The sequence below is a fragment of the Neomonachus schauinslandi genome, chromosome 6 (assembly GCF_002201575.2).
Source record: "Neomonachus schauinslandi chromosome 6, ASM220157v2, whole genome shotgun sequence".
NCBI lineage: Eukaryota > Metazoa > Chordata > Mammalia > Carnivora > Phocidae > Neomonachus > Neomonachus schauinslandi.
In genome coordinates, this window is record NC_058408.1 from 54,400,824 (window position 1) to 54,428,786 (window position 27,963).

The window sequence follows — 27,963 nt, forward strand, 5'->3', positions numbered from 1 at the left end:
CTCAGCCGAAGCAACTTCTTCCTAGAAACATCGCCAAAGGCAAGGGAAGCAAGGGCAAAAATGAACTATTGGGACTTCATCAAGATAAAAAGCTTTTGCAAAGCAAAGGAAACAGTCAACAAAACCAAAAGACAACCAACAGAATGGGAGAAGATATTTGCAAATGACATATCAGATAAAGGGCTAGTATCCAAAATCTATAAAGAACTCATCAAACTCAACACCCAAAGAACAAAGAATCCAATCAAGAAATGGGCAGAAGACATGAACAGACATTTTTCCAAAGAAGACATCCAAATGGCCAACAGACACATGAAAAAGTGCTCAATATCGCTCAGCATCAGGGAAATCCAAATCAAAACCTCAATGAGATACCACCTCACACCAGTCAGAATGGCTAAAATTAACAAGTCAGGAAACGACAGATGTTGGCGGGGATGCGGAGAAAGGGGAACCCTCCTACACTGTTGGTGGGAATGCAAGCTGGTGCAGCCACTCTGGAAAACAGTATGGAGGTTCCTCAAAAAGTTGAAAATAGAGCTACCATATGATCCAGCAATTGCACTACTGGGTATTTACCCCAAAGATACAAAAGTAGGGATCCGAAGGGGTACGTGCACCCCGATGTTTATAGCAGCAATGTCCACAATAGCCAAACTGTGGAAAGAGCCAAGATGTCCATCAACAGATGAATGGATAAAGAAGATGTGGTATATATATACAATGGAATATTATGCAGCCATCAAAAGGAATGAGATCTTGCCATTTGCAACGATGTGGATGGAACTGGAGGGTATTATGTTGAGTGAAATAAGTCAAACAGAGAAAGACATGTATCATATGATCTCACTGATATGAGGAATTCTTAATTGCAGGAAACAAACTGAGGGTTGCTGGAGTGGGGGGTGGGGTGGGAGGGATGGGGTGACTGGGTGATAGACACTGGGGAGGGTATGTGCTCTGGTAAGCGCTGTGAATTGTGCAAGACTGTTGAATCTCAGATCTGTACCTCTGAAACAAATAATGCAGTATATGTTAAGGAAAAAAAAAAAGAAGAAGAAGAAGGTAGCGGGAGGGGAAGAATGAAGCGGGGGAAATCGGAGGGGTAGACGAACCATGAGAGACGATGGACTCTGAAAAACAAACTGAGGGTTCTAGAGGGGAGGGGGGTGGGAGGATGGGTTAGCCTGGTGGTGGGTATTGAGGAGGGCACATTCTGCATGGAGCACTGGGTGTTATGCACAAACAATGAATCATGGAACACTTCATCTAAAACTAATGATGTAATGTATGGGGATTAACATAAGAATAAAAAAAAATTAAAACTCAAAAAAAAAAATGTTATTTAAAAAGAAACTGTCCTAAAGAAGGATTAAAAGTGTTTTTTTTTACAGAGGGCAACTGAACTACAGCTAAAAGTCCTTAGTAATATTTGACAAGGTACTTCATTCATCTCTTCAGCAAATCTTTGAAAGCTATGTTGTAGGGACTGAGAAGAGATTGAACAATCTAGAACAGTCCTTTCCCTCAGTTCACAGTCTAGCGCATCCATCATCCATCCCTCATTCAACCATCACATACTGAAATCACCCTCCACCTACAAACTGAGGAGGTGGGTCACCTCCTAAAATTAAAAACTCTACTTCCAAAACTACCCATTATATTTCTAGTCTTGAGACTCATGGTTTCCACCTGTACAATTTACTTGTATCCATGCTGATTTTCCTGTCTGTGCAGCCTCTTCACTCTTCAATAAAATTAATTTTGTGTATCACAAATTAAAATCAACTCAAAATACCTCCCTCACTTACTAAGAAACTGTTTCCTAATAACCACTTCATGTTTTAAAGTCCTCCCTCCTATTCAAGATCCTCTCCTAAATCCAGTTCACAGTAAGTAAATATTGTATGGCTATTCTCATCCCTACCACATACACCAAAAAATAAAAAATAAATCCTCAGCTCCATCAAAACAGGTCTCCCTAGGGATCCTGCCTCAATGTATACCAGATTCCCCAGCTCAACGCTTTTGCTTACTGTGGCTCTCCCAACTTAAATACCTTCTGTCTCTTTAATAGAAGTCATTTCATTCAACTCTCACAACCAGTCTGTGATTTAAGCAAGGCCAGCATTATCTCTATATTGCAAATTAGGAAGCCAAGAATTATTTTTAGGCTTCCTCCTCTCTGCTTATTCAAAAAGGAGAAGTGATATTTGACATGAATTTTGAATGATGAGTAAGCATCTTCCAGGTGGTTAGACGAGGACGAGGACATTTCAAGATGGATGCAAAAAGGCAAGGGAGGTATGAAAGAGAAGTACATATACATGTATGCACACATTCATGTACACACACATTCATGCACACATTTGTGTATGCGCACAAGCTATGAACTGCTCCACTATATTCAAGATCAAGAAATGTCACATCTCTTTGTTTCTCAAATTCAAACCAGTTCAGACTTCAAGGCCAAGATTCATTCATGTCAGTAAGAAATCTAGTATCAGACATGTTTAAGGACTCTTCTTTCAGCCCTTGATTTGTATCAGACCCCAAAGGTGATGCAACAAAAATGTAGTCAAGGCCTTTAGTCGGTGGCCCATGGTGACCCCTACAGGAGAGGCTCACTGTCTAAACCCTTGAGGCCCTGTTGACTTAGCCTCATTGGTAGCATCCAGTGCTTACCCTCCATGCCACCCTCCCCAGCCTCTGTACCATGTAAGCCACAGGGACCTTCACAATGTTTGTCAAAGTCATCTCAGTGTTCAGTCTTCCCTAGTACCCACATAACCACATCCACTTCAGAACCTCCAAGGCACTGCTTCAACTAGAGTACCAGCTTCAACTATCCATAAAAATGCACTATTTCTGATTTCCTCCCCCTGGAAATTTCTTTTTTCTCTGGGAGAAGTCCCCCAATCTTCTAAAGACAACCAGCATTTCTTTCAACAATAATAGAGTTTAGTTATTCTCTCAAAGACTTTAGAAATAGGATGGTCCTAAAAGCTTCTACCATGGATTCTAAGACCGTCAAGAATGTGTTTACCTTCCTTGGGAATAAGGAGGATTCCATCTTTAGGAATGGAGTACAGAGTCTCCCATTCCCAAGAACAGAATATATGTGTCTTTTAATGATGCAGAACAAACAATAATGTTATATTTTCCTAGCTTGCTACAGTAAATTCTTGATAAGTGACCCTGTTACATATCTAACCAATTTTAAGTCTTTTCTTCTCCAATTAGATCACAGGCACCTAGTAAAATTCCCACAGTAGACACTCATATATATTCTGCATATATTATAGCTGATTATTATAGAGGCCCATATTTTTGACATATCACAAACCAAACTGTCCCTTAAAGTACAGCTAGGTGCAACAGATATAACAAAGCTTATAGAATAGATTTAAGGATTATCTTTTTAGCCTAGCATTAAAAGGCATCACATTATCTCTAAGTAAAAATCAAGTCTATGTTGGGGCACCTGGGTGGCTCAGTCGGTTCAGTGTCTGACTTCGGCTCAGGTCCTGATCTCAGGGTCCTGGGATTGAGCCCAGCATGGGGCTCCACACTCAGCAGGGAGTCTGCTTGTCTCTCTCATTCTCCTTCTGCTCTCCCTCCCCCCAGCTCATGCTCTCTCTCTCTCTTTCTCAAATAAATAAATAAAATCTTTTTAAAAAAAAAACAAGTCTGTGTCTCTGACAGATTCTAAACTTGGTCAATAAAATATTTTCCACCAAGCACCAATGTGTCACAATAAATGCAGGATCCATGAACTCAAGTCTAGTGGAGAATGAATTCTAGCTCTGAGCTTATTTTTCCCTTAGTAGAACACTTTAAACATACAGAACACTTAAAACAGTTTAAAACAAAAATAAAAAGTTTAAAACATTTAAGGTCTCTGTAGAACTTCCAGCTATTACCCCTTTTCAACTTAAGATTACTTAAACTCCCTTTTCTAACAGTAAGTTACAGGTCTACAAGTTAAATTTTCAAGTTCCAAGCTCAATTAAAACCTCCAACCAAAATATCTTCTTCAATCGATTCCCACATCAACCAAGTGCTCCAATGAAAAGACAACAGGTTACAGGAGAAAAAAAGAGTTCAGTCCCGACACTAGCTCTAGGGTCTTAAACAAGTTACTGAACCCCTGTTCTCTCATTTGTAAAATAGCGATAGTATGCTGGTCTTCCTCCAACATAGTTGTGTCATATTTTATTAAATACGACAGTGTCTTGGGAAAGCTCTCTACAAATTGTAGTGTCAAAAAAAAAAAAAAAGCAAGGTGGTATTATTGTCAACAACCATCTGGGAGCATAAATTTAACAAAAAAAAAAGTTTATCTCCAGAAAAATAAAATTCAGAAAGACAGCACCAAATACAAAGGAAAAATAAACAAAGTGATTTTTTTTAATCTTTTTTTTTTTTAAGATTTTTTTTATTTATTTATTTGAGACAGAGAGAATGAGAGAGAGAGAGCACATGAGAGGGGGGAGGGTCAGAGGGAGAAGCAGGTTCCCTGCCAAGCAGGGAGCCCGATGCGGGACTCGATCCAGGGACTCCAGGATCATGACCTGAGCCGAAGGCAGTCGCTTAACCAACTGAGCCACCCAGGCGCCCATAAACAAAGTGATTTTTAAGTTATAGTATTTGCTACTCTCCATTCTGTGACATCAAACTATATACATAAGACATTTCTTAAAAATTAGCCACACTATACATCTTGTTTCACTCAGTGAGAACTTCTCTTTATGGTATTACCCAATTTTCACCCCAGTTCAACCCTTTAAAAAAGTTTTCTTAACATACCTGTTGTAGAAAATTTTCACTCAGAACACACACACACACACACACACAAAAATACAAATAGTTCTTTACCAGTAAGAGTACTTTTATATGCCCAGTCCCTGACAGACACCTGACAACCTGTCACTGAACCAACTGTTGATAAAATAATAAGAGATTTAAGTCTCTGATCAATTTTTAAAAAACAGTTTCTCCTTTTTAACAAAGATTATCACTCCTGAACACATTTCTACAGAGTCAACAACACTCTAGGTCATTACTTTGATTTTAAGCCATTGTCCAGATTTCAGACTCTTGCCTGTAAAAGACAAAAACATTTCTCACATCAGGAATTTTGGATCTTAGAAGGTTTCAAGGTTTGTCCTTCCTGCATGTCAACAGGGCTACCACAATTCAATAATAAGCATTTTTACTTTCAATTTACCATAGTCTGATTTTGTTCCCTGGCAATTCTGAAAGGATAATTAAAATACTCATATCTTTTAAGTGGTAAAAGAAATATACTGGACCTTTCATATTTTATTTTTAATAATTTCTATTCTAGATTACCATTTCAATTAAAGGTATTAAATGGAAAAAATACTACACGTCAGAATAAAAAAAGATGAATATTTGCTACTCCAAAGCTGATAAAAAATTAATGTATTCTCCAAGGTCAGAAGACAGTCTGGGATAGGGTTGTTTTAATCTTTAAAAAATCCTGTCTATTAATTAACTTTTTTATGATCCCACAAGGCAATAAAGACTTCAAATGTTTTAAAATGTGCTATGGAAATACAAACTTGAACTGACAACAAGAAGCTTCCTTGACATTCCCTTCCTCTAGCACCAGGTTTTCTATCCCATCCACACATCACAGCTCTATCTCAGCAATTTCTGTAAGAAGCACTAACTCTGGGGCATCCTCCAAAGAGATAATAACAGAGTGAGAGACTCTGTGGGAAAGGCCCCAGCTAAACTTTAATTGCCAAAATTTTATTTTAATGGAAAACTATAAAATATAGTTAGTATTCTCTTGTTGGCATTCTTAACACAAAGTATACCAAGTATTTAAACATCTCTCAATAAATTTAAAACACCAGTTATTATATTAGGCTAAAACATAGTGATGCCCACAGTGGATATTAAAGAGGCCTGAAAACCCTGCACAAATTGGGAGCTTTTTTTATGACTATTATTGTGTCCTTCGGAGGCATTTTACAACGTGCCTGTCTTTCCCTTTGCTACCAGAACACTGGGTGCCACTTCTCCCTGCCACCAGTGCCCGCTCTTAACCACGCCTTCCCTGTAGTTCCTACTTGGTAGTGGGCATCAAGGTCAGATAACCCCGAGTTAGGAGAGTTGTCTGAAAGCGGGGTGTTGTGGGCAGCAGCCAGCATTGTTCACCTAAGGGCAACCCAGAGGGACTTTGCTATATTACCTGGGTTACTCACAGCCTATTTAATTCACCTCTTGTCTCCCAGAGCTGTCTTTTCTCAGCATTATATGGAAAATCAAGGACGTGAAATGCTTTCTACAACATAATACACCATATCGTTAAACTGTCAAAATTATAAAATTGAGGACAAAAGCATTTTTGCATTTTGCATTCCGGCCAGGTGAGGTGAGACTACAATGATACCATCTCTTATATACACTGAACTCTATACACTTCAAAGCAGTGACAATATACACATACTGTGGACTTCAGTTCTCCTGACAGGAAAGAAGCTAAGTACAAGGGCTCTTAGTACCCACCTGCTACAGGGAAGAAAGAGACAAGGAGGGATTAAGGGACTCATGTGCTGTCACAGGAGCTCACTAGTGACCGAGCTGAGGCTATAGCTTGATATTCTGATATCCCATCCTGAGCTTCTTCTAAAGAAAGAACTGCCTCCCAAAGAAGTTAGTTGCCTTACACATCAAGTCCTCTCTCCAGGGATCCCTACCACTTTCGAAATTCATGTCACGAACACATTAAGAGGAATATATCAAGAAATTTTATTCTCTACTTTTTATAGAGGTTCATCAGTTTACATTAGGAAAAAAATATTTGTTGAGATCACAGGTTAAGCTAGAGTGAGGAAGGAAGTTGGGGTGAGAGGGAAAACCAAAGGGCTCAGATCTTAGACTTCTGAGGGCAAAATAGAAAAAGTAAAGAGTTATGGGGTGCCTGGGTGGCTCAGATGGTTGGGCGTCTGCCTTCGGCTCAGGTCATGATCCTGGGGTCCTGGGATCGAGCCCCACATCGGGCTCCTGGCTCAGAGGGAAGCCTGCTTCTGCCTCTCCCACTGCTCATGCTCTCTCTCTGTGTCTCAAATGAATAAATAAAATCTTTAAAAAAAAAAAAAAGAAAGAAAAAGTAAAGAGTTAGAAACAGGATAACACTATAAATGCACAGAGACAGAGTTAAAGCCCCATTTAGAATAGTCTGCATGCTAGTAGATATACATGTAACATCATTCCGACATCTTTGAAAGAAAGATCTTGGTACAGCTATGCATTTGTGCTGAGAACACCCTTCCTTCCTGCTCTGAGATCTCCTTGCAACCAGACTCTCTGCCACATTTTCAACCTCCCCTCTTAAGTGGTTCTTAGAAGAGTGTCCCAGTTCTTCATCTGGGGAGAAGAAACAAGCAAGCAAAGGACCGCCGCCCTTTCCCTCTATCCTCATTTCACTCATCCCCTCCCACTCAGTGTCACCCCTCACTGCTCCCTCTACAACCAAGTTTCTCAGAAGAGGATTCTAAAATCATGCCTCCTTGATTTCTAACACACACCTCCACCACTGAAATTTAGGCCAATCTCCTACTTTACCCTTGAGGCTGCCCTCACCAACAATGCTATTTCTAAAAGCAGTGGTGCTCCCAGAATTTATCTTCCTTTGTTCTTTCAGCAAACTTGATATGGCTGACCTCCCTCTTCCTCTCTCCTCTCCTCTCTTGATGCTTTCTCAGCTAACCTCCCTCACTCCATCCCCTCCCACTCTTCCTCCTCCTCCTCCTCCTTAGTGTCCCCCATTGTGCACTCCTTGGATTCCTATCATCCATCTTCTCACTCTAGCTGTTCTCCCTCAGGGGTTTCATGGGCTCCCTGCTAGTAGTTTCCACTCACGAATCTGCAGTCCTGATCTCTCTTCTGAGCTCCAAACTTCTACTTGTTATATCAATATATCACAAGCACTCCAAACTCATCATGTCCCAAATGGAACCCACTGCTTTCCCAATCTCTTCCTCCTTGATTTTGGTGGTTGTTTTTTTTTCCTATAATAGTGAATGGCACCACCACCCAAGCAAAAATTTGGAAGTTCTCCTTGATTTTCTCCCCATCCCTTATTGTCTTAACTCAAGCCCTTGTAAAGTATGTATTGCCAATCCTCCTCCACTTGGCAATCTCTTCTTTTGCCATACGCTGAACTCTCAGCAGCGCCCTGGAGATTATTCAGTCTTTTTCTTACACCCTTGATTTGCACAGTCTCCTCTACCTGGAGACCCCTCCCCACCGGCCCCCATGTCCTTCAAGACTCAGCTCAGCGATCAGCCCCTACAAGACTTCTGTTACTCTGCTGAGGCTGGGCTATGATATCCCTACTCTGAATTATGTATTATTTGTAGAAACCTATATTATAGAGCCAACTATGTTATGTCCGTCTATTTTCCATCTTCCCAACCATCCTGTTAACTCCTAAAAAGCAGGAACCATGTCATCCTCATGTATCCAAATTTTAGTGTAATTCCTGGTACATCATAGTCCCTCAATTAATGTTTTACAAATGAATAAAAAATCAAACCCTGGGTAACTACCATTGTCCACATTTCTGTGCTTCCTTGTCATTTGTTAGTACTGCAAAATCAAACCCATTCTTGATTGCCCCGTTCAAATATCATTTCACTTATGAAACCGTCCCTGATTCCCACCTCCTCTCTTATTTCTCACTTTTCTTATGGTGATTAACTGCATTGCAAAGTAGACAAAGAAATCTGAGCACTTACTTTTCTATTATGCTACTGTTCTATTATAGGAGGCTTCAAGTAAAGGATAATTTAATTCATCTTTAAGACTAGTGCTTTCCTTACTTGGGACTCTTTAGAGGAAGGCACGTTCACATTTGAAAGAACCCAAATGCAACACACTAGCAAAAACCTCCCCTGCACTAAAACTCAGCAGCATCTCACAATAGAGCTTTCAAAAGGAGTTACAGATCCTGTGTGTAGTGCTGCTTACAAGCCATCACATGGCAGCAGCGGGCCCAACACACCAGCACCAAATCCGAGACAAAGAGCAGCGATGAAGCCAGCTCTGTTCCTGCTGACGCCACGGAGGCCGCTGCTCTCTCAGCTGGGCTAACAACCAGGCAGCGCAGGCAGGCAAGCGAGCAGAGGAGCGTCCCGGAGCAGTGGTTCGCCGCACTCGAGGGCACTGCTGCCCTACTTCACTTTAGCTTCAAGGACACCGCATCATCCCCTTCTCCTAAAAAGTAAATAGCATAACCTCCTCTTCAATTAACAAGATTAAAATGAAACTGTGATTGGAAATAATACAGGAGTCCCTCCCTTATCCACGGGAGATACATTCCAAGACTCCCAGTGAATGCCTGAAGCCACGGATAATACGGGACCCCATATATACTGTTTTTCCTACACATACATACCTATGATAAAGTTTAACTTATAAACTAGGTACAATAAGAGATTAACAACAAATAATAATAAAATAGAATAATTATAACAATATACTATAGTAAAAGTTGTGTGAATGTGATCTCTCATTTAAAATATCTTGTACTATATTCACCCTTCTTCCTGCGATGTGAGATGATAAAATGCCTACATGATGAGATGAAGAATGTGACTGATACAGGTATCATGACATGGCATGAGGCTACTATTGACCTTCTGATGATCTGTCAGGAGGATCATCTGCTTCCAGACCATGGCTGACTGCGGGTAACTGAAACCGCAGAAGCAAAACTATGGATAAGGAGGGACTACTGTATAAACATCCAAAAAGAGGGGACCTATCAGACAATGGAATACTAGTAATCATTAAGAATGGTGTAACAGAATAATTGATATAAAAAAACACTCTCTACTATTAAGTGACAAATCAAATTAGTAAGCCTAAATGTATAATGTATCTAATACATGTATGTGTATATATATATTACATTTTCAAATCATATAACATAACAGTATAATATAACATAAGAGAAGTCTATGCCTAAATATTAAAAGTGGTTAACTTCTGGGTGACTAGATTATGGGTAGTTTTTATCTCCTTATCATTTTAACTGTTTTCTAAATATACTTCAATGAACATGTATTTCTTTAATAAGGCAAAACAAGTTTCCGAAAATGAAATCATCTCTTGATTAAATTCTAGAAATCTCTAAACTTTCATAAGCATATTCCATTTTTTATTTATATACTAAAGACTTAAAGTAATTTTTTTTTAATCTCAGTCTTACTGGGTCTTAGAGGTGATGGAGCTAGATTTATAGGATCACTAAATCCACAAAATGTCATGGTATGCTCTATAAAAAGCTTACTTGTGAAACATGGTTCAAAATGAAAACAATAATAAGAAATGCCCTAATTTTAAAATAATTTCTTATTCAGAAAAAAGGTTGCAACAAAGTTAGAAAACCAAGGTTAAATTCTACCACTGGCCAATTAGAACAAAGATCATATTTTTATTATGTTCATCTATAAAATATAGAAAATGCCAGATTGTTAGCAATAAAGTAAGCTCCTGTCAGATGTTAGATTCTATCTTCAAATTAATGAATGAGATGATTTGAAAAGATTCATTTTTTATTCATTTAGCAGATATTTATTAAGCAAGCATTCACTATGGAACAGCATGTGCTAATTTAGGTTTTCAACCAAAGAAGCAATTCTCCACAGCATTTCCCTTACTTAGAATCAAAAGATTGACAAAAAGTAGACATGATTATTCTCTACTGTCAAATCTCTGACATCTGTTCTACTCATTAAAGGTCTACCTTAAAAAAATAAATAAATAATAAATAATAATAAAGGTCTACTACCCTTAACATCTGTGGAGTAGGATAATAGCTTAAGTTGGTGAGAAAAAAAAAGTCTTCAAATAAAGGATTGGGGGAGGGGAAGCTTATATTAAGTAGAGAAAGGATCATACTATGAAATTTAAATTAGACATTTGGAAGGGGCAAAACAAATCCTACTTCATAAAAAGTCTTGTTTGTTGTTTGTTGTTCATTTTTAATGTGCACACTTAACAAAATAAAAAAAGATGGCATCTTAACATCCACTGCCAAAGTCTGGGGGGTTTTTTTATTTGTTTGCTTTTTAATTGACTTATGAAACTCAGCAGTCTGGGAGCCGTTGGTTCCGAGAGCATTTTAGCCACCCATTTTGGCTGATCTATAATCTGGAACCCTGCCCCTAACACAATGTCACACATATAGAAGATGCTCAAAAATTACTTGTTCAATGAAGAAATGTAGACCTGTTTCATAAAGAAGGTATGGCTTGGGTACCACCTGAAGATGGTCAAAAAGAAGACTTGAAGAAGGTTTGAAAATGAATCAAGAAATAAAGCAATACACTGAAGTGTAAGTAAGGGAGGCTGACCCTAGAGAGCAAGATTTCCCAACACTGCATACTAGTTTGTAATTCATTGTTAACACTACCTAAAATCCTAACACCAGGTTAGACATATTTGGATGAATATCTACTCTTCTTTGAAAATGCAAATAATTTGGAGACGACTAAGGAATGCAACTGTCTGACATGACTGTTGTACCAGAAAAATTACAGGAATTTTGTCATAGTGCTTATTAAATATGTAAAATATAATTATATACTTAAGATTATGACATATCTTTATGATAACTTAAAACTTAGCTTATTTAGCTACTTTATGTGCCTGCATATAAATAATACACTGGCGGGGCGCCTGGGTGGCTCAGTTGGTTAAGCGACTGCCTTCGGCTCAGGTCATGATCCTGGAGTCACAGGATCGAGTCCCGCATTGGGCTCCCTGCTCAGCAGGGAGTCTGCTTCTCCCTCTGACCCTCCTCCCTCTCATGTTCTCTGTCTCTCATTCTCTCTCTCTCAAATAAATAAATAAAATCTTTAAAAAAAAAATAATACACTGGCTTACATTTCAAATTATATTAGATCAAATCTCCAAAAACCACTGGATTTTTTAATCAAAATTGGTCAAATATTAAACAATTAAAATAATTTTGGGTATATGACACTGTAGTGATGAATACATGATACTACACATTGTTAAAACCTATAACACTTTACAGCACAAAGAGTGAACCTGAAGGTATGCATTTTTTTAATCAATGACCCCAGAATGAAATGCAGAATGTGACAAAACACTCTAACTGTATTACAAATGTATAAAACAACCTCACTGAAAGGTGTAGAGGGGGAAAGTGCTGACCTAAATAACTGGAAATGAGTGAAATCTACAAGAGTAAAGGCAAAAAGGAACTGCATATAACCACTTTTTTCTGGCTGATAAAGCTGGAAACCCCCCCACCCCCCGCTCCCAGGGATACAAGTTAACAATTCTGTTACTGCTATACATGTGTACTGGAATGAACAATTAAGTAAATAAATGGATGGCCGGAGCCAAGTTTCTTACTGTTGGAATGAGAAATTACAGATAATCAGGAAGAGTAGGCTAGAATTATCCATGTGGTAATGGATTAGAGTTGGAGATATCAATACGCACTCATTTAATTTAACATAAAAGCAGATGGGCATATACAGAAATATTTATAAATACATGTATATACACAGCTTTTATATATACAGATACATATACACATATATATCTCCCTGCTCTGTCAGCTGAGAGGGCCTAGAAGCAACTACATACCACTAGCAATGAGCACACCGTCCGGATCTTGGTTTCTAATACCATTCTCCATAAAAGGAACCAGGGCTCCTTGGAGAAATAGCTGATTCTGGAACTAGGACAGGAAATATAAAAGATGATCCTGGAGCATCTTACAGTGATAGAAAGCAAAGAAGTGCTCAAAACATACACATGCACATGCACAATGATGGAAGTTTGTCAAAGGGATCCAGGAGCCAACTGAAAGAACACCCAAGGGAACAGTTTGAGTGACCAAATAAATAAAGTACTGTTGGATTATAACCCAAAGTATAAAATAAATATCCATGAGTCCATTTTGATATAAATAAATGACAAAATAAATAAATGAATGAAGAAGAAACAAATCTGCCATGCAGAAGAATTCCAAGTAATTTGCATGAACAATCTACCCTCTGGGAAGAGGAGCAGAATGCCCACTCCTTAAGTGTAGTGACCTCTGCCCAAAGAATACAGTAGGGACAGGAAGAAACCTGGCAAACATTACCTCAGTCAGATGCTAATGGTCAACATCAATAGTAACAAGTCATGCTGGGCACCTGGGTGGCTCAGTTGGTTAAGTGTGACTCCTGATTTCCGCTCAGGTCAAGATCTCAGGGTCGTGAGATCAAGCCCCACACTGGGTTCTGCACTCAGTGGGGAGTCTGCTTGAGATTCTCTCTCCCTCTCCCTTTGCCCCCTCACCCCCCTGTGCAAATGAGTGTGTGCGTGCTCTTGGCCCTCTCTCCAAAATAAATAAATCTTTTAAAAAAATACTAGTAAGTCGTGCTGATAGTATGTACCTTTGATACGATGTAATGAAAAGGGCAATTTCCCTCTCTGGTCTTTCACCCAAAAACATATAACCCCATGATAAAAACATCAAACAAATTCCAATTAAGAGACATTCCACCAAATGCCTGATCGGTACTCTTCAAAACTATCAATATCATGAAAAATAAGAGAAGTCTGATAAACTGTCATAGTCAGGAAGACCCTAAACAGACATGATCACCAAGTGAAGTATGCTATCCTGGATGGGATCCTGGAATAGAAAAAGGCCAGGAGGTAAAAAAAAAAAAAAAAAAAACAAGAAAATATGAATAAAATATGGACTTTAATTAATAAAAAATACATCCATATTGGTTTGATAATTGTAACAAATGCACTGTACTCATGTAAGATTTTAGTAATAGTGGAAATTGGGTGTGGGGTATATAGAAGCCTTCTGCACTATCTTTGTTGGCCATCCCAGCAGTTAGTTTGCAAAACCATATAATAAAGTCAGTTACATAGAAAGATTTTCAGTAACTAATATATTTTTAAGAACCAGATTTTTTTCCCACCAACAGTGTAAGAGGGTTCCCCTTTCTCCACAACCTCTCCAACATCTGTTGTTTCTTGCCTTGTCAATTTCTGCCATTCTAACTGGTATCTCTGTATACTATACAGACACTGTAAGGTGGTATCTCAGTGTGGTTTTGATTTGAATTTCCCTGATGGCTAATGATGATGAACATTTTTTCATGTGTCTGTTAGCCATTTGTATGTCTTCTTAAAAAGTGTCTGTTCATGTCTTCTGCCCATTTTTTGACTTGATTATTTGTTTTTTGGGTGTTGAGTTTGAGAAGTTCTTTATAGATCTTGGATACCAGCCCTTTGTCTGCAGTGTCATTTGCAAAAATCTTCTCCCATTCCGTGGGTTGCCTCTTTGTTTTGTTGACTGTTTCCTTTGCTGTGCAGAAGCTTTTTATCTTGATGAAGTCCCAAAAGTTCATTTTCACTTTTGTTTCCCTTGCCTTTGGAGACATGTCTTGAAAGAAGCTGCTGTAGCCAATGTCGAAGAGGATACTGCCTATGTTCTCCTCTAGGATTTTGATGGATTCCTGTCTCATGTTGAGGTCTTTCATCCATTTTCAGTTTATCTTTGTATACGGTGTAAGAGAATGGTGGAGTTTCATTCTTCTGTATATAGCTGTCCAATTTTCCCAGCACCATTTATTAAAGAGACTGTCTTTTTTCCATTGCATATTTTTTCCTGCTTTGTTGAAGATTATTTGACCATAGAGTTGAGGGTCCATATCTGGGCTCTCTATTCTGTTCCATTGGTCTATGTGTCTGTTTTTGTGCCAGTACCATGCTGTCTTGGTGATCACAGCTTTGTAATATAGCTTGAAATCAGGCAATGTGATGCCTCCAGCTTTGTTTTTCTTTTTCAGCATTTCCTTGGTGATTCGGGGTCTTTTCTGATTCCATACAAATTTTAGGATTGTTTGTTCCAGCGCTTTGAAAAATGCCGTTGGTATTTTGAAAGATGGCGTTGAAGGTATAGATTGCTCTGGGCAGCACAGACATTTTAACAATGCTTATTCTTCTGATACAAGACCATGGAGTGTTTTTCCATCTTTTTGTGTCTTCTTCAATTTCTTTCATGAGTGTTCAGTGGTTCCTAGAGTATAGATCCTTTACCTCTTTGGTTAGGTTTATTCCAAGGTATCTTATGGTTTTTGGTGCTATTGTAAATGGAATCAATTCTCTAATTTCTCTTTCTACAGTTACATTGTTAGTGTATAAGAAAGCAACTGATTTCTGTGCATTGATTTTGTATCCTGCCACATTACTGAATTGCTGTATGAGTTCTAGTAATTTGGGGGTGGAGTCTTTTGGGTTTTCCACATAAAGTATCATATCACCTGCAAAGAGAGTTTGACTTCTTCTTTGCCAATTTGAATACCTTTTATTTCTTTTTGTTGTCTGATTGCTGTTGCTAGGACTTCTGTGCTATGTTGAACAATAGTGGCGAGAGTGGGCAGCATCCTTGACGTGTTCCTGATCTTAAGGGAAAGGCTCTCAGCTTCTCCCATTGAGAATGATATTCACTGTGGGTTTTTCATAGATGGATTTTATGAAATTGAGAAATGTTCCCTCTATCCCTATACTCTGAAGAGTTTTAATCAGGAAAGGATGCTGTATTTTGGTGGGAATTCAAGTTGGTACAGCCACTTAGGAAAACAGTATGGAGGTTCCTCAAAAAATTAAAAATAGAGCTACCCTATGACCCAGCAACTGCACTACTGGGTGTTTACCCCAAAGACACAGATGTAGTGAAAAGAAGGGCCATATGCACCCCAATGTTCATAGCAGCAATGTCCATAATAGCCAAACTGTGGAAAGAGCCGAGATACCCTTTAACAGATGAATGGATAAAGAAGATGTGGTCCATATATACAATGGAATATTACTCAGCCATCAGAAAGGATGAATACCCAACTTTTGCATCAACATGGATGGGACTGGAGGAGATTATGCTAAGTGAATAAGTCAAGCAAAGAAAGTCAATTATCATAATATGGTTTCACTTATTATTATAAGGAATAGCATGGAGGACATTAGGAGAAGGAAGAGAAAAATGAAGGGGGGGAAATCAGAGGGGGGTGAAAAACCATGAGAGACTATGGACTCCGAGAAACAAACTGAGGGTTTTAGAGGGGAGGGGGGATGGGGGGATGGGTTAGCCCGGTGATGGGTATTAAGGAGGGCACGTATTGCATGGAGCACTGGGTGTTATATGCAAACAATGAATCATGGAACACTACATCAAAAACTAATGATGTACTGTATGGTGACTAACCTAACTTTATATATATATATATATACAGATTTTTTCAACAACCGTGTAGAGTGACTTTTAGAAACCATGTCCATTGTTACTTTACCTTCAGTTCAGGATGCATCACTGCTTACATTTTGCTTCTATAATTAGTGTCTAATAATCAAGACTAAAAAGATACCCTCCTAGATAGATTTATACACACCCTTACCCTCCATACACACACATACAGAATTAGGAGTTATTACTATTCTAGCATGAACTAAGGCCACTCTATAAATCTCAAATTTATTTTGCAGAAGCAGTGTCAAAAAAAAAAAAAGTGCCAACTTAATGATTTCTTTCCCCATTGGAAGTTGCTTATAAGTTAATTCAACTGACATCTAAAACTTCATATGAATTCTTTTTAATTCAGAGTCAAGGAGTAGCTGGTAGCCATTATTCTAACTTTGAATATGTTATGTTAAATGCATGTTTTAAAGCCAGCTTTACTACAGGAAAGTCATCAAGTCAATTTTAAATAAATTTGATTATGTTTTATCTCTAGGAAAGCATCTGTTAGTTTTCTAGGAAAATGAATCAACTAGTCATTTTTTTTTTTCTACTTGGCCAGAAATGCTACTTCTATATAAATTCATGGAATAAGTACTTCCATACAAGGCTAAAGATAGCTTTAAAAAGCCAAATCTTAAAATAAAACTGGAAAACAGATTCACTATGAATATTACTTTTAGCATCCCTCTTACAGTACAATATCAAACTAAACTTTAAATATGGCCTTACAAAAGGGGTTGCTGCCAGGCTCTATTCTTCTCTTTTGATATAAGCTATAAAGAATTTGAACATAAAATGTAAATGAGAATGCACAGCCAAATAAATAGCTCATTTTAAGTTGCTACATATCATATCAGCTTTGGAAGAGAGGTTTAATAAGGGATCCCCAGGCATTATAAGGTGCTCTTAATGTTCTTTCTGGTCCTTTAACTGACAGGTCCCCACACTGAGAACAGATATCTGAAGAACTGTATCCATGATCATCAGTTGATTCATTGATCTTACTACAAATAATTAGGAATGATTTGTAGACTAGAGGCTGGTAAACATGTCGTTTTTCTCATCAATTTTTTCTTATACCCTCATTCTCAGCATTCGGTATCACTAAAAATCTATAAACTGTGACTGGTAAATCCTAATCAGAGCAACACAAAATGAGGCTTAAATTTAGATCAGGATGGACTACAACATGTCCAGACATCCATGCATGCACAGTGGCTACACCAACCGAATACATTAAACAGTAACGCTAAAAAGAAAGACACTTAAACCCAAATGTTTCACCTCCTACAACTAACCCTGGTGAATATTCAGTCAGTCTCTGCAATGTATTTCCAGTAAAGAATAGTTTTAAGAGGCTTTTCATCTTCCCTAATCAGCGACCTTATCCTCCACTATCTTCTGGAAAGAGCTTCAATTTTAAAAAACAAACAAGAGGGGCGCCTGGGTGGCTCAGTCGTTGGGCGTCTGCCTTCGGCTCGGGTCGTGATCCCGGGGTCCTGGGATCGAGCCCCGCATCGGGCTCCTGGCTCGGCGGGGAGCCTGCTTCTCCCTCTCCCACTCCCCCTGCTTGTGTTCCCTCTCTCGCTGTGTCTCTCTCTGTCAAATAAATAAATAAAATCTTTAAAAAACAAAAAAACAAACAAACAAAAAAAACAAGAGTCCTATTCTCCTGTCTTTAACTTGTTTTTATTGGTTTATTTGCCCTAACCTTTTCATAAACCTCAGGTAATTCCCAGTTTTAACTCCCTAACACTATCACACCTAAACTTTCATTTGAATTCTTTTCCAATCATAACCAGGGAGTAGCTAGTAGCCACTGTTCTTTGAAATATGTTCTGTTAGATGCATATTTTAAAGCCAATTGTACTATATGGGAAAGTCACCAACTCCATTTTAAATAAATGCTACTCTTGTATTTTTTCTTAGTTACATGCTCCTTCCTTGATATTTTGTATATTTCCTGTGACCTTTGTGCTCAGAGAGTTGTCTGCATCGCTGGCTTTGTTAGATAAAATACCTTGCCTGTAAACCTTTCTCTACTGTTTAGATCATTCACAAGTATATCATCAGAATTTCATTTTTTATTATCACCATCTTCATAGGTCACAGTTCCTTTAAAATATCTTTTTCTCTAAACTTCTTAAAAACTACTTTTTCTTTTTTCTTTTTTTTTTTAGAGAGCTCAGGCGAGGGGTGGGGCAGGGCAGAGGGAGAGGGAGAAGGAGAAAGAGAATCTTAAGCAGGCTCCAGGCCCAGCGCAGAGCCCCAGGTGGGGCTCAATCTCACGACCCTGAGTTCGTGACCTGAGTGGATATCAATAGTTGGACGGTTAACTGAGTTTTGGCTTCAAAACTCTATTGCAAATATAACATTACTATTTTTTCACACTTCACAAGCAAATGTTTTTCCTAATCATAAAGAAAAACAAAAATCCCTCTACAGTCTTAACATATAATGATAATAACCAGCTGATTTCTAACTGTAGGTAATATAATAATAAAAAAAAGAATACTAAGGAAAAAAAATGAAAAAGTAGAAGATAACCAAGAATTTCTCGACCACATGGGTATTAAAATATAAGACAGATTACAGACAGCATAATAGAGTCACATTCCTTTTTAAAATTAATCAGATTGCAAGGACTGGTTTATTTATATATTCTAAAGGTTCCATTTGTTTCAATTGGGAAAAAAAACAATGGGAAAAATCTACGTTAGCATGACACACCTTAAAATAACTTAATAATTTGGTTATAATATATTAACATCAAATGAAATAAATCTCAAATCTTTTCAAATACTGACAAGATACATACATATTTATACATTGTAGGTTGCATAAATGTCTTTATAAATTATCAAAGAAATGTTAAAGTAGAAATTTTGTGAAAGAATCACCTATTTAAAAGTAAATAAAGCACAACAAAAATAAATACAAGATTTACCTTTGGTCCCACAATTCATTGGGGAAAGATCCATAAAGAATGGAATGATTGGTAGAGCATAGGGACTACAGTTGATGGTATTGTAATAGCACTGCATGGTGACATAGTAGCTGATGAGGAGAACAAAGGCAAAAGAAGTGTAGATAAAATTAAATTTCCTTACAACTTGCAAGTACTTGAGACAGGCAGAGTGACATTCCTCAAGGAACTCACAATTGCCTTAATGTTAATGCTTTGCTAGCAGCAAAAAGCAACCTTAGCTTGCCAAGGTTGATCCTTCAAGGATCCTGTAAGTCTTCTTTTTTTTTTTTTAAAGATTTTATTTATTTATTTGACAGAGAGAGACACAGCGAGAGAGGGAACACAAGCAAGGGGGAGTGGGAGAGGGAGAAGCAGGCTTCCCGCCGAGCAGGGAGCCCGATATGGGACTCAATCCCAGGACCCTGGGACCGTGACCTGAGCCGAAGGCAGTTGCCTAACAGCTGAGCCACCCAGACGCCCAAGTCTTCTTTAACATATGAAAATCCTTTTGAAAACTTCCTTTATCTCTGCCCCTCCCAACTTAAAGGTATACAATCAATTGCTCCTCACAATCCCAGGGCAGCGCTTTCTGCTCGTGGGTCCTGTCCCCAGACTTTAATAAAAAACACCTTTTTACCCAGAAAACGTCTCAAGAATTCTTTCTGGACCGCTCACTCCCAGCCCACTTCACATCAATAGCTACACTTGTGGTGAGGAAAGCATAACATTGAGAGTTGTTGAATCACTATGCTTTATAACTAAATCTAATGTAACATTGTGTGTCAATTATGCTGAAAAAAAGAAGAGGAAGAATGGAACGATTTTGCTACTGTGATACACCTCGGCAATAATAAAGGTAAAGCAAAGAACTTTAAAAAAAGACTAAGACTTGGCTTTCTAGTTAACGCATCCATGAAAACTATAGAAAACCTTTTAAATATTAGATGCAAACAAAATAATTTTTTTTTTTTTTTTTTTTTTAGATTTTATTTATTTGACAGAGAAAGACACAGCGAGAGAAGGAACACAAGCAGGGGGAGCAAGAGAGGGAGAAGCAGGCTTCCCGCGGAGCAGAGAGCCCAATGCGGGGCTCGATCCCAGGACCCTGAGATCATGACCTGAGCCGAAGGCAGACGCTTAACTACTGAGCCTTGCAGGCGCCCTGATGTAAACAAAATTTTAAAAGATTCTGCCTCCAGAATGTATAAAGATTTTATTTATTTATTTGACAGGGAGAGAGAGGGAGAGGGAGAAGCAGACTCCCTGCTGAGCGGGGAGCCCAATCAGTACTCGATCCCAGGTTTTTTGTTTTGTTTGTTTTTAAGATTTTATTCATTTATTCAGAATGTATACCTTGTATAAACAGAGAAGAGACACTCTGTATTTAGAAGTAATGGTCAGGGCTATTATGGTCTTTGGGTTCTGATTCCAGTGTGACTTTGAGCAAGAGAACTTTCACCCAAATAACTATTTTTAAATGAGGGTGTGGGATTAGATAGCTTCTAAAGTCCTAATATCTCTAGAATCTTGTGATTCTAGGAATTACAGCATAAGTCTACTAGCCTGAACGTAATCAATTTTAGATCTCCAGTAGGAAACAGGAAGTTCCTTGTCCACAACCCAGGGGTAATTGGGTTTTCCCAGCAATAACATCTCCAGTAATTCAATTGCCTGATAAATCTACCTTCTCCTGATGATAAGGTGTTATTATCCAATCATATCACATTAAAATATAATTCTACTATAACCAGTGGGAAATAACTTTCTAGTAAGAGGATATGTAATGAGTCTTTCAAACATTAAACCAGAAAAGATAACTGTGTGCCAACTTGCAAAAACAATTCAGCTTTAAGACAGCTATGTGAGTCTGAAGAAATGTTTACAGTGTAGTCATTAATCAAATGGCTTGTAAATGAAATTACTAGACACATGTTCATTGCTAATGACTTCTTAACTTAATACTCAGATTATAAGACTACAACTTTTATGTTTGCCCTTTCTTATTTCAAATTCAAGCCATAGCCAGAATGCAATAAGCTTTGATTCTAACTTTTTTGTTAAGGACTCCCATATCATTCCAAAAGTCCTAAAAGCAATTACCAGAGGCAAAGGTAATTTTCCATGTAACAACTTACTGACCAATGGGATTCTTTAAAGAAGAGGGAGGTGGGCAGAAGAGGGGAGGAGACAAAAGAAAGTATCTCTGAAATTCATTTTAGCCACAGTAACACAAGTCCCCCCAGTTGTTTCTTATACAAGCATACCTCCTTTTAATGTACTTTACTTTGTTGCACTTTGCAGATAATGCATTTTTTACGTATTGAAGGTCTGTGGCAACCCTGTGTCAAGGAAGTCTATCAGAGCCATTTTTCCAACAGCATTTGCTTATTTCATGTCTCTATGTCACATGTTGCTAATTCTCAAAATATTTCAAACTTTTTCATTGTTATTATAGTTGTTACAGTGATCTGTGATCAGTGATCTTTGTTGTTACTATTGCAATTGTTCTGGGGCACTAAGAACTGCACCCATATAAGAAGACAGCAAACTTAATCCACAAACGTCGTATGCCTTCTGACTGCTCCACTGACTATTCCCTGTCATTCTCCCTCTCCTCTGGCCTCCCTAATGCCTAAAACAAAACAATACTGAAATTAGGCCAACTAATAACCCAACAATGGTCTCTCAGTGTTCAAGTCAAAGAGCTGCACATTGTTCAGTTTAAATCAAAAGCTAGAAATGATTAAGCTCAGTGAGGAAGGCATGCCAAAAGCTGAGACAGGCCAAAAGCTAGGTCTCTTGCTCCAGACAGCCAAGTTGTGAACGCAAAGAAAAAATTCTTGAAGTAAATTTAAAGTGCATATATAAATACATAAATGATAAGAAAGTGAAACAGCTTGGGGTGCCTGAGCGGCTCAGCTGGTTAAGTGTCCAACCTTTGGTTTCAGCTCAGGTCATGACCTCAGGATCCTGGGAACAAGCCCCACGGTGGGCTCCACACTCAGCAGAGAGTCTGCTTGTCTCCCTCTGCCCCCTCCTCACAGTGTACGCACATCTGCACACACTCTCCTTCTCTCTTTCTAAAATAAATAAATAAATAAATCTTTAAAAAAAAAAAAAGAAAGAAAGAAAGAAAGAAAAGAAGGTGAAACAGCTTTACTGCTGATATGAAGAAAGTTTTAGTGGTCTGGATAGAAGACCTAAATTTCCTTAAGCCAAAGCCTAATCCAGAGCAAGGCCCTAACTCTCTTCAATTCTGTGAAGGCTCAGAGAAGTGAGGAAGCTGCACAAGAAAAGTCTGAAGCCAGCAGAGGTTGGTTCATGAGGTGTAAGGAAAGCAGCCGTCTCCATAACATACAAATGCAAGGTGAAGCAGCAAGTGCTGATGTAGAAGCTGCAGCAAGTCATCCAGCAGATTGAGCTAAGATAATTAATGAAGGTGGTAATGATAAGGGAGCAGAAGGCTAGCTGAAGACAAAGCATAAACTGACACTGTGCAACCTTCCCCCTCCCCCTCTACTCCTGGGTGGGACATGTGTGACATTCTTCCAGGACGCTCCCAACTGTCTTAATGTTAATGCTTTACTAGAGGGAAAAACAATCTTAACTTGATGATGGCAAGGCCTCCAGAATCTTGTAGGTCCTCTTTAGCATATGAAAGTTCTTTTGAAAACCTCCCTTTTTCCTTACCTGCCCCAGCCCCATAGTATATAATCAATTGCTCCTCACAACCCTGTACAGCTCTTTCTGCCCAGGGCTTTAATAAAACTACCTTTTTGCACCAAAGACATCTCAAGAATTTTTTCTTGGCCTTCGGCTCTGGATCCCACCCCACCAAACCTCACCTCTATTCCTAAACTACATCATTTACACTAAACAACAGATTTCCCGTGTAGATGAAACAGTCTTCTTCTGGAATATGCCATCTGGGACTTTCATAATTAGATAAGAGAAGTCATTATCCGGCTTCAAATCTTCAAAGGACACGCTGACTCTCTTATTAGGGGCTAATGCAGCTGGTGACTTTAAGTTGAAGACAATGCTCATTTACCATCCTGAAAACTCTAGGGCCCTTAAGAAGTATGCTAAATATACTCTGCCTGTGCTCTAGAAATGGAACAACAAAGCCTATATAACAGTACATCATCTGTTTACAACATGGTTTACTGAATATTTTAAGCCCATTGTTGAGACTTACTGCTCAGAAGAAAAGATTCCTTTCAAAATATTACTGCTCATTGACAGTATACCTGATCACCCTAGAACTCTGATGGAGATGTAAGACATGATTAATGCATCCATTCTGCAGGCCATAAATCAAGTAGTCATTTTAACTTTCAAGTCTTCTTACTTAGGAAATATATTTCATAGGGTTAGAGCTGCCATAGATAGTGATTCCTGTGATGGATCTGGGCAAAGTCAATTGAAAACTTTCTGGAAAAGATTCATCATTCCAGATGCCATTAAGAACATTCGTGATTCATAGGAAAGGTCAAAATATCAACATGAATAAGAGTTTGGAAGAAGTCAATTCCAACGCTCATGGATGACTTTGAGGGGTCCAAGGCTTCAGAGGAAGAAGTACTTGCAGATGGGGTGGAAACAGCAAGAGAACTGGAATGACAAGTGGAGCCTGAAGATGAGACTAAACTGCTGGAATCTCATGATAAAACTTGAATGGATGACAAGTTACCTCTTACAGATGAGCAAAGAAAGTGGTTTCTTGAGATGGAATCTACTCCTGGTGAAGATGCCATGAAGATTGTTGAAATGACAACAAAGGATTTAGAACACTACCTAACATAGTTGATAAAGCAGAGGCAGGGTTTGAGAGGATTGATTCCAATTATGAAAGAAGTTCTGTGGTTAAATGCTATGGGAACAGCATCACATGCTACAAACTGTCGTGAAATTAAGAGTCAGTTGATGCAGGAAACTTCACTGTTGTCTTATTTTAAGAAATTGCCACAGCCACCCCAGCCTTCAGCACCCTGAGCAGTCAGCAGCCATCAACATTGAAGCAAGACCCTTTACCCGCAAAAAGATAACTTGCTGAAAGCTCAGATGATAGTTAGCATTTTTCAGCAATAAAATATTTTTAATTGAGGTTATGTACATTTTTTAGACATAATGCTATTTCACAGTTAATAGACTACAATATAGTGTAAACATAACTTTTATACACTGGAAAACCAAAAAAACTCATTTGACTCGAGTTACTGTGATATTCACTTTATTGCAATGGTCTGGACCTGAAACTGCAATAACTCAGAGGTATGCCTGTATCTGCTTTGCCCTCCAGCTTTCCATCTCTTAAAACTATTTTAAATGCCTCACTATGCTGAACTTCTATTACGATCCCCTCTAGTCCACATTAAATTTATAAATGCTAAAGTCCTGTGTAAATTGGTACTCATTTTTTTTTCTTTTAAAGATTCTATTTTTAGGTAATCTCTTCACCCAATGTGCGGCTCAAACTCACAACTCTGAGATTAAGTCGCACATTCCACCAACTGAGCCAGCCAGTCACCCCAGTACTGACTTTATTACTATCCAGGAGGCTCTGTAGACTAATCATTTAGACTACAAATAAAAGACTTCACCATTTATAGAGGAAAACTAGCTTAACAACTTGACACATTTCCTAAAAGAGAGATTATAATCTCACAAATTCGCCATATATTGACAGGAGCCAAAATTTCAGTTCATAATCTCACAAAAGAAGCACCACATTCATTTACTGCCATAAAATATAATAAGTTAAACAGCTATTTAGCAGTTTTTTAGGTCATTATATTCCTGAAGTCATCTGATTTAATCAAAACTCCCAGAATTCAAGTTAAGACCAGCCCAGCCCCTAGAAGAGTCCCACTACTGTCAATAGCCTTTTAAGATCCCTGGTTAGGCCACCTCCCAACCTCTGCAGTCCAAGGCAAAGGGGACCCTTGCCTGGGGCCTATATATGTCTCATCCTACCCCCAGTTCCATTCCACACCCTCTGGAACCTCCAAAGCAAGGTTACAGGTACCCCAACCCAAAGTCCAGTGTCCACCCACTCTAATCTTCATGGTGCAAATGCTACCCCTTGGCCATCTCTTGGGCCTAGGAGGTACACATTGGTGCAGTCTTCCTTTAGTAGAAAAAAATATATAGAGAGAGAGAGAGACCTACACAGGTCCTGAAAGCAACTTAAGGCCATTTAGGTAGAGAATTTAGGAGTTCATTTTACTTGGAACAGGATTTAGAGGAAGGTAGAGCATAATCTCTAGGTGGGACATCTCTGGCCTGCTGGCACATCCTTGACCTCTTCAACTCCTAGTCAGCCAGCACCAGAGTCCCCTAAAGCTCAGCATCCCAGAGCACTGCCTTAATGCTCTCTCTGTATCCCAAAGATTACTCAAATTTGGGTTCACACTAATGGAGTCAGATAACTGTACACATCAGTTCAGCATTTCCCACACACCTACCTTATGCCAAACACATGGTACAAGCTAAGGATATAAAGATGAGTACGATGTAATCCTGACATTAAGGAAATTGTAGTGGATTGACTACAGGAATGGCTCCATTTGTTCACACATCCTCTATCCATGCCCTTTGATAGTGCTCTCCCACACTGACCCTGGGGTTGGCCGTATGACTTGTTTTAGACAATGAGATAGTAGCAATTATATCAGAAGCAGAAATTTGAAAAGTTCCTGCATATTAAGGTTTAGCCCTCTTGATGCTCTTGGGAACCCTGTAGCCATTATGTCAACAAGTTCAAGCAGCCCATTGAAGAATTAGAAACCACAAGAGAATAACTGAGGTGTCCCAATCATCAATCAGCCAGACTCCTCTGACCCAGCAGCTGTCCATATAAGTGAGTCCCAGCAAAAATCAGCTGAGCCCTGCTGAGTACAGCCCAAACTGCTGATTCCACAAAATCATGAGCTACATAAATGGCTGCTACTCTAAGCCACTAAGTTTTGATGTGATTTGTTGCAGTGCAAAGTCTAACTGATACAAAACTCAAAGCCTTGTAGGGAAGCCAGGCTTATATACAAGAGAACACAGTACAGCATGAGGGCTGCAATATGTACCTAAGGATAAGATTCATGGATAATTCAGAGGAGCAGGTGATTAACCAGGCTGGGTCCAGTGTGGAGGATTAAAGGCAGTGTTAGGAAAAGAATCACAGAGAAGATGATCCATATTCTTTTCCTTTATTCTGAAGAAAAGAACCACTTCAGGAGGTGATAGATTTAACCAACCTCTGCCTCTTCCATCATTAATATGAATCCCCCAGAGGGAACAGCAGAACCAAATCACAATCCATGGGCTACTGTTTCTACCAAGAAACCAGAGAGTATTCTTCCAACCAGAAACTCTCTCTCTCAGACCTCAAGGAATTTCATTGAGACTGAAACCAGCTTCTTCTCTGAGAAAACACCAAATGGCGGATGATGTCAGTGGTCTGGAAGGGCTCAGGGGCCCCGGCAAGGAAGGCCACAGCAGCGGCATCTGGGGCCAGAGTTGCAGCTATGGTCGGGGCAAGGTGGAGGCCACAGAGCTTGTGGAGTTCTAGGAGGCAAGGCCGATGACAAGGAGTGGATCTCCGTCATCAAGCTGGGCCGCCTGGCTAAGGACATAAAGATCAAGTCCCTGGAGGAGATCTATCTCTTCTCCCTGCCAATCAGAGAATCTGAGATCATTGACTCTTTCCTGGGGGCATCCCTCAAGGATGAGGTTTTGAAGATTATGCCTGTGCAAAAGCAGACCTGTGCTGCCTAGGAGACCAGGTTCAAGATGTTTGTTGCCATCGGAGATTACAGTGAACACATCGGTCTGGGTGTTAAGTGTCCCAGGAGGTAGCCACTGCCATCCATGGAGCCATCATCCTGGCCAAGCTCTCCATTGTCCCTGTGCTGTAAAACTACTAGGGGAACAAGATCAGCAAACCCCACACTGTTCCAGGCAAGGTGACTGGCCGCTATGGCTCTGTGCTGGTGCACCTCATTGCACCCCCAGAGGCCCCAGCCCCTGTGGCCAAGAAACTCCTGATGACTTGGGGCGCCTGGGTGGCTCAGTCAGTTAAGCGTCTGCCTTTGGCTCAGGTCATGATCCCAGCATCCTGGGATCGAGCCCTGCATTGGGCTCCCTGCTCAGCGGGAGCCTGCTTCTCACTCTCCTTCTGCCTATCTGCCTACTTGGGATCTCTCTCTCTCTAAGAAATAAATAAAATCTTTAAAGAAAGAAAGGAAGAAAGAAAGAAAGAAGAAAGAAAAAAAGAAAGAAAGAAGAAAGAAAAAAAGAAAGAAAGAAAGAAAGAAAGAAAGAAAGAAAGAAAGAAAGAAACTCACTCCTGATGACTTGACGACTGCTACGCCTCAGCCAGGGGCTGCACTGCCACCCTGACAACTTGGCCAAGGCCACTTTGGATGCCATTTCCAAGACCTACAGCTGTCTCACCCCTGACCTTTGGAAAGAGACTGTGTTCACCAAGTCTCCCCATCAGGGATTCACTGACCGTCTTATAAAGACCCACACCAGGCTCCTGCTATGGCCACCACACAGTTTTATACAAGAAAAATAAAGTGAATTAAAGCTTGTTTAGGGATGCCTGGGTGGCTCAGTCAGTTAAGCATCTGCCTTCAGCTCAGGTCATGATCCTGGGGTCCTATGATCG

At 39.3% G+C, this 27,963-nt stretch overlaps 1 protein-coding gene and 1 pseudogene across 4 annotated transcripts in view; one reads left to right on the forward strand and one right to left on the reverse strand.

Moving 5' to 3' along the window:
* The window catches only part of DNM3 (dynamin 3), a 576,371-nt gene that overhangs the window by 507,979 nt on the left and 40,429 nt on the right, over window positions 1–27,963 (reverse strand). The gene's annotated exons all lie outside the window — the stretch shown is intronic.
* LOC110574166 lies at window positions 18,524–27,870 on the forward strand (annotated as a pseudogene).